Source organism: Schistocerca nitens, chromosome 9 (assembly GCF_023898315.1).
Source record: "Schistocerca nitens isolate TAMUIC-IGC-003100 chromosome 9, iqSchNite1.1, whole genome shotgun sequence".
Taxonomy (NCBI): domain Eukaryota; kingdom Metazoa; phylum Arthropoda; class Insecta; order Orthoptera; family Acrididae; genus Schistocerca; species Schistocerca nitens.
The window spans coordinates 506,829,507-506,837,623 of record NC_064622.1 but is presented as its reverse complement, the minus strand read 5'-3'; the positions used below and the strand labels follow the sequence as shown (position 1 = coordinate 506,837,623).

General features: G+C 44.6%; 1 protein-coding gene across 1 annotated transcript in view; it reads left to right on the top strand.

The window, feature by feature from the left end:
* The first annotated feature begins 7,268 nt into the window (after nt 1-7,268).
* LOC126203263 (ankyrin-1-like) overlaps nt 7,269-8,117 on the top strand; it is a 111,259-nt gene continuing 110,410 nt past the window's right edge. The window contains exon 1 of the mRNA XM_049937518.1: nt 7,269-7,348. The gene's annotated coding sequence lies outside the window, so the exon portion shown is untranslated. The remainder of the gene's footprint in view (nt 7,349-8,117) is intronic.

Sequence of the window (8,117 nt, the reverse complement as noted above, 5' to 3'; positions counted from 1 at the left end):
CTCCGTCAATCCCACTTGGTAAGGATCCCACACCGCACAGAAATATTCCGGCAGAGGATGGACAAGTGTAATGTAGGCTGTCTTTTTAGTTGGTTTGTCGCATGTTCTAAGTGTTCTGCCAACAAAGCGCAGTCTTTGTTTCGCCTTCCCCACAATATTATCTATGTAGTCTTTCCAATTTAAGTTGCTAATAATTGTAATTCCTAGGTATTTAGTCCGACTGTCAGCCCTTAGATGTTTGCGATTTATCGTATACCCAAAATTTATCGGATTTCTTTTAGTATCCATATGGATGACCTCGCACTTTTCTTTGTTTAGTGTCAATTGCCACTTTTCGCATCATACAGAAATTCTCTCTGGATCATTATGTAATTGGAATTGATCGTCTGATGATTTTACTAGACGGTAAATTACAGCGTCATCTGCAAACAATCTAAGAGGGCTGCTCAGATTATGACCTAGATCATTTATGTAAATCAGGAACAGCAGAGGGCCTATGACAACTTTGCGGAACACCAGATATCACTTCTGTTCTACTCCCTGATTTACCGTCTATCACTACGAACTGTGACCTCTTTGAGAGGAAATCACGAATCCAGTCACACAACTGAGACGATACTCCATATGCACGTAATTTGATTAAAAGTCGCTTGTGAGGAACGGTAGCAGCAGCCTTCTGGAAATCTAGGAGTATGGAATCGATCTGAGATCCCTTGTCGACAGCACTCATTACGTCATGGCAATAAAGAGCTAGCTGTGTTGCACTAGAACGATATTTTCTGAATCCGTGCAGGTTAAGTATCAATAAGTCATTTTCTTCAAGGTGATTCATAAAGTTCGAGTAAAGTATATGCTCCAAAATCCTACTGCAAATTGAGGTCAATGATATGGGTCTGTAATTCAATGGTTACTCCTGTTTCCCTTGTGGAGTATTGGTATGGCCTGTGCTACTTTCCAGTCTTTAGGAACAGACCCTTCGTCAAGTCAGCGGTTCTATATGATTGCTAAGAAAGGCGCTATTGTGTCCGTATACTCTAAAATGAACCTGATTGGTATACCATCTGGACCGGAAGAGTTGCCTTTCTTAAGTGATTTGAGTTGTTTCGCAACACCTAAGATATCTACTTTTATGTCACTCAAGCTAACAGCTGTTCTGGTTTCGAATTCTGGAAGATTTACTTCGTCTTCATTCGTGAAGGAATTACGGAAAACTGTATTTAGTGAGTCCGCTTTAGTGGCACCATCATCGGTAACATTTCAATCGCTATCGTGCAGTGACGGTATTGACTGTTTTTTGCCGTTGGTGTACTTTACATACGACCAGAATCTCTTTGGGTTTTCTATCATATTTTGAGACAATGCTTCATTGTTGTAAATAAGATTCCCCTGTAACATTTCAGTCAAAAAAGTACCAACGGGCCTGTGACAGTGTGGATTGACAGGGGACCAATAATGACCGTCATGACTATTTAATTCGCTATTGTTTTTGAATGTGGCTTCATCGGTGAACATAACGTATTAAAAAAAATCATTGTCATCTCTTACCATTTCCAAGGCCCATTGGCAGAAATGCACGCGTATTTGCATATCTTTCGGCGTTAATGCCTGTATCAGTGTGATATAAGATGCATGATATTTATGTGCCTTCAAAATCCTCAAAACAGTTTATTTCGGTATTCCAGTTTGTCTCTGAATCGCACGACTAGTCATTTCGGGATCCAGTTGAACACACGCGAGAACGGTAAGGATACGAGCGTCACTTTCATTGAATTCGCGATGACGAGGTGGACGGTGCACGTATCCATTTCGAGCACGTTGAGTGCAATTTCGAATAATGTTTTCGCTTGCATGTCGTCTGTGTGGAAACGATCCGCGTACAATTGCGCAGCTGCAGCGTAATTGTTATGACATTCAGCTAAAATTAACATCATATCAACAACCTCTGTAGGAGGATACTGGCCTCACTCCATCAAAAACTGGCGGGTAGGATACATTTTGTAAAAAAATAGCTTAATTTAGCGTAATGAAAGAATTGGTGCACGTTTTGTATAGATTTGATGCGTCCTTCTCGGACCATTCTAAATAAATCGGAGTTCTTCCCCAGTTTTAATTTTTCTCGATTTCAGCGCCATCTGTCAATGGTTTAAAAACTTTTTTCAGACAAAACTTGATTACTTTTTTTATGGAGAATCCGAATCTACAATAAAAAATGGGTGTTTCCATTTAAGATTTAAACGCTACCCCCCCCCCCCCCCCCGCCCCACCCAAGGGGGCGGGGCCTGGACGTCACGTGTAGTGTCATTTGATGTCCCCCTTTGAGGTTACGAACTTGTCTTGCCCACTATTTTTACCCGATGTATAGTTTTCGAGATAATCTCATCCGGAACTTCAGATGGACCACCCTGTACAATGACTCAGCAAGTCGTTGCACGTCCCCCTGCAAAAATATTGAGCAACGCTGCCTCTGTTACCGTTCACAATTTCGAAAGTGTTGTAGGCGCAGAATTTTTTATACGAACTGACCTCTGGACTGTGTCCCATAAGTGTTCGATGGGGCTCGTGTAGGGCGATCTAGGTGGCCAAATCATTCATTTGAATTGTCCTCAATGTTCTTCAAACCAATCACGAACAACTGTGCCCCAGTGACATAGCGTATTGTCATCTATAAACACTCCATCCTTGTTTGGCTGGAAATGGTCTCCAAGTAACCGAACATAACCATTTCCAGTCAATTATCTGTTCAGTTGGACCAGAGGACCCAGTATATTCAGTGTAAACACAGCCCACACCATTATGGAGCCACCACCAGCTTGCACAGTGCTTTGTTGACAACTTAGGTCTGTGGCTTGGCTGGTCTGCTCCACATTTCAGCCCTGCCATCAGCTGCTACCAAGTGAAATCGGGACCCATCTGAACAGGCCTCGGTTTTCCAGCCGTCTAGGGCCCAACCGCTATGGGCACGATCCCAGGAGACGCGGTGCAGGCGATGTCGCTCTGTTAGCAGAGGCATTCGCGTCGGTCGTCTGCTGCCACAGCCCACTACCGCACTGTCCTAATGTGTACGTTCGTTGTACGTCTCACGTTGACGTCCGTGGTTGTTTCACGCAGCGTTGCTGGTCTGTTAGCACTTTACGCAAATATCACTGCACTCGGTCGTTAATTTAAGGCCGTCGGCGTCTGCGTTAATACTTGAAATTTGGTATTTTCGGCTCACTCTTGATACTGTGGATCTCGGATACTGAATTCCCTAACGATTTCCGAAATGGAATGTCCCATCCGTGCATCTACCTCCAACTACAATTCCGCGTTCAGTCTGTTAGTTCCTGTCAAGCAGCGGTAATAACGACGGAAACATTTCAGATGGGTACAAATGACGGCTCCGCCAATGAACTTCCATTTTAGACCTTATCTACGCGATGCCATCACCTCAGTGTGTTATCATGTTTATCAAGTTCAGTTTCATTAATATACAGTATGATGTAAAGTGGTGCAAATGGATGTATATGTTTTTCATGTACAATGGACACTCAAGTGGCGTCATTTTGTTTGAACTATCACTTTTGAATAGCGTGTGCTTTGGCTCTCTCATTAAATAATTTGATAATAGTTAATCAGGCCATCACTGTCCATTCTCTCAGTCACAATATCGGTAAACAAAAAATGGCTCTGAGCACTATGGGACTTAACATCTGAGGTCATCAGTCCCCTAGAACTTAGAACTACTTAAACCTAACTAACCTAAGGACATCAAACACATCCATGCCCGAGGCAGGATTCGAACCTGCGACAGTAGCAGTCACGCCGCTCCAGGCTGAAGCGCCTAGAACCGCTAGGCCACACTGGCCGGCTTTACTGCAGCAATGTTGCTGGCTACTTCTTCGTTTCACCGGTCTCTGTGTGCTCAGACTGCCTCTGTACTACAATGCGTTTGTCCACAGCACACACTCCGACATCTACTAAGAAAACAACACGTCCCATATGTCCGTCTTTACAAGTCCACATCCGACTTTCAACTAACTCTCTGCCGTCTTAGCAAATTTTGCACACATTATATTTCTGCTATGGAACCTGCTCAACGCAGGATTCGAACCTGCGACCGTAGCGGTCGCGCGGTTCCAGACTGTAGCGCCTAGAACCGCTCGGCCACTCCGGCCGGCGACGATTTAGTGAACGACGCTACAGTCAGATGGTGACTTACATGTGCAGAGAACATTATGCAAGCTTTGAAAAAAATTTAATATGCACTTCAGTATTTCATTCTAAATTTTGCCATCGTCTTTATAGCTTTTATCAAAAGAAATATTTAGCGCAGGAGTAAACGAATCTACTTTCACGTCGGCTCAGCTAGCTTTTTTTTGTGGTTGTGCACGTTGTTAAAGTTACTCTAGCTGCTGAAATTAAATGTGCTATTTTACCTAAAGTAACTGAAGGTTGCGGAGGTAAAGTTTTTAAATAACGTCATTGTATTTTCCACCATTATATTTCAAAAAATTCTGTAGAAAATCGTTAGTTTTTAGTTTCAGATAAATTTTAATGCAGATCCCTCTGCACTATGGCACTTAACTGCTGAGGTCATGAGTCCCCTAGAACTTAGAACTACTTAAACGAGGACAAAGGACATCACACACATCCATGCCCGAGGCAGGATTCGAACCTGCGACCGTAGCGGTCGCGCGATTCTAGACTGTAGCGCCTAGAACCGCTCGGTCTCACCGGATGGCCTTGGCACAAGCACTTTGGTATCATAACAGATATGACGATTACTCGATCTGTTCTCCATCCACCAATCGCAGCACAGGTAACTTTCATTTATCAGAGACCGTCCCATATGTCCGTCTTTACAAGTCCACATCCGACTTTCAACTAACTCTCTGCCGTCTTAGCAAATTTTGCACCTCAGAGCCAGACTGCTAGCGAGTGATGTCAACCCGTCTCCAGCGTCTGGTGTTGTGAGTAACTGCATAGGTAGGCGCTCGATTTCTGCTTCGTGTGGGCCGCCCTCCGACCTGGCCTACTTACGCCGCCGTTTTTTTCTAAAAAAATAACGGTTACTGCAAGAACTGGCGCCTCACAATGGCCGGTCAGCCAGACTGAAATGAAACGTTCGGCCACGAGCCCCCATCTGGGGTTGTTGGGGTGGCTGCTATCTGGCATCACTTCGGCGACTTGGGCGTCGCTGAAGATGAGATGAAACGATGAGGCCAACACACACACGCAGCCGCCGAGCGAAGCGAGAATCGAACCAGGGACTCGCCAGTCCAGAAGCAGCAAACCAAAACACTGGACCCACGCTGCACTGCGTTGGCGTGGCTGCAAACTACGGTACTTGCCGTATCACAGGGCAGGTGTCGGACAAGCGGAGGCGCTTAGGGAAGCTGGGATAGCAGCACAATAAGCAGTCGACCGGAACGTTTCGATGTCCTAAATGACCACTTCAAATGAATTACTTCTAATTGCTTCCCACCAGCTTGTCTTGCTATCACTGCCCGCATCTCGTGGTCGTGCGGTAGCGTTCTCGCTTCCCACGCCCGGGTTCCCGGGTTCGATTCCCGGCGGGGTCAGGGATTTTCTCTGCCTCGTGATGGCTGGGTGTTGTGTGATGTCCTTAGGTTAGTTAGGTTTAAGTAGTTCTAAGTTCTAGGGGACTGATGACCATAGATGTTAAGTCCCATAGTGCTCAGAGCCATTTGAACCATTTTTTTGCTATCACTGTCTCTCTTCAGCACCAGGCCTCTGGAGTTAGACGAGAGGGTTACTCGACAACTACGATGCCTGTCTTCCAGTGATTCCCGTATAAGTTTGTAAATTATCCCTAATGCGTTTTCAATTTATTACATGTTAACCCATCAACGAAATTCGTATTAACATGTTTTGGCAGCAGATGATTATCTGCGCAGATGCTCCTGCATAACTGTATAATGTAAAATTAAAGTACTGACAGAAATAAAATCTGTCCTTACGCCTAGTTTTCGTAGACTACTTATCTTTACAATTTACAGTTTTAAATAAATCCTAATGGTGATGGAATAGTAGCGCTGAAACATGTTGGGGTTACATGCGAAAACTGTGCGAGCCCCATGCCCAGTGAAGCGAGCTCATTCTTCGAGAGGAGCTGAGCTCGTGGTCCGCCAGCAACGTCACAGTGGAGAGTATGCTCCAGCGTGTTGCAAGAAACGATTAGTCAGTCGGGTCTTTACTGGTGAAGGCGGAGTAGCCTTCTCCTCCAGCACTTGGTGTGGGGGGGGGGGGGAGTCACGTGACGGTAAGACTTTGCGGAACATCATTCGCGAGGCGTGGCAAGCAGCTAGTGGCGTGTCTCATCTCGAACCAGCAGCGGGTGTAAATAAACATACACAACAGGTAGGAGCGCTGAGCCGGCGCGGCTGTTTCTCTACACATTCCAGATTCGTAAGACGTGAATTTATTAACATGCCTCAGAGCCAGACTGCTAGCGAGTGATGTCAACCCGTCTCCAGCGTCTGGTGTTGTGAGTAACTGCATAGGTAGGCGCTCGATTTCTGCTTCGTGTGGGCCGCCCTCCGACCTGGCCTACTTACGCCGTGGCTGTTTACTCGTCATAGAAACCACACTCGCGAAAATTAAGGGAGGCGATGTTTCTGGTGCCGTGTGAGCCATGCAGCCATGAAGTTCGTCCTGTCGCGAGTGAGGTGGCGATTTTCACCGCAGGAGAGGCGCAGACAACTTTTACGATTCTCCAGAACTGCCACCTCAGTTTGTTACGAGAATGCGAATTGCACTGATGAATTCTTTCCCGCAAATCAGCTGAATAATATGGTCGTGTAGCTGGACGATGGCAGGCAAGACACTTGACAGAGTTTCGTTGCGAAACGAACAACTTACATTCTACCTATTCAAAGTATGAAGGGCGTGCAACATAAACGTTACGAGCCCGGACTAAAGAACCCTAGTTTCCCGAGTCATTCGCCACTGGCCTTCTTCTTATCACAGCGCGTATGACCATGACGTTGTCAAAGGCAGTAATAATATCTCATGCGCTTTTGAGAAAACTGGTTGGTAGTAATAGTTTCATCGCATCGCTACTTGTCACTGATGCAATTATATTTCCATTCACAGCTATTATGATACTTGGTGTTTAAATAGTCCACGGAACGTAATCCGTAGACTTAGCTAAAGCAGTCGCTGGCTGCTTTACTATTGGTAAATCTTAGGTTGTGCAATGTTGGTTAAGGAGTGTCTGTGACATATCTAAATTATTTTAAAGCTCAAAGCAGGATCATGTAGACTAGATATGGACGAAACTTCATAGACAGTATACTACGCATCCAGTGGCATATTTATCTGTGTGTGTATCCTGTGTTGCCCTGTGGTATGTATAGACTTTATTCATATAACATCCAGTAACTGTTACTGGTAGTAATTATGTTACAACAGTTTACACAGGCAAACAAAAGAGGTATTTTACTATTTTAAATATTCACTGTGTTCAGTTTGAAAAGGAACAACGTGTTTTCTCATTCTTTATGTAATATGAAAAGACATGAATGTATAGCATATTTTTTTATTGCCACCATTGTCGTGGAAGTAATTCGACCTGCTACTAAATGCCGGAATATAAGTGAAAGGAAGGGTTTACCTCGTAACAGCGCTGTTCCGCAACAAATTTTATTTCATGTTTAGAAAACAAACTGGGAGTAAAGATACTCCTGATGAAATAGTTAACGTAGTTCGGTGTACGCCTTGACTGCATAAACTTCCGTGAAGATAGCCTTTTATCAAACAAAATATTACACAAGGCATGTCTCTATAACAAACATGTTTACACTTAGACAGCCGTAACATCAGCAGCCATACACAGCAAAGTCGATTGGCAACTGTAGCCGACACAGGAACGTCGCACGTTTTCCCTGTGAAGGCTGAGAAAGTGGGGAGCGGACCAGTGCGTTGTATCGTGTGTGCAGGCAGTCAGTGTAAATTGCTGGCGGTCTGTAATCTGGTTCAGTCATTTACATCGTAAAATACCGACCTCTGCTGGTGGTTTGTGTCAGGTAATTACGCACATTTAATTTCTAAATAATCGTGTAACTTGTATCAACATATGTTTCCTTCTACTACTCCACATCAGCTGGTAACTGACT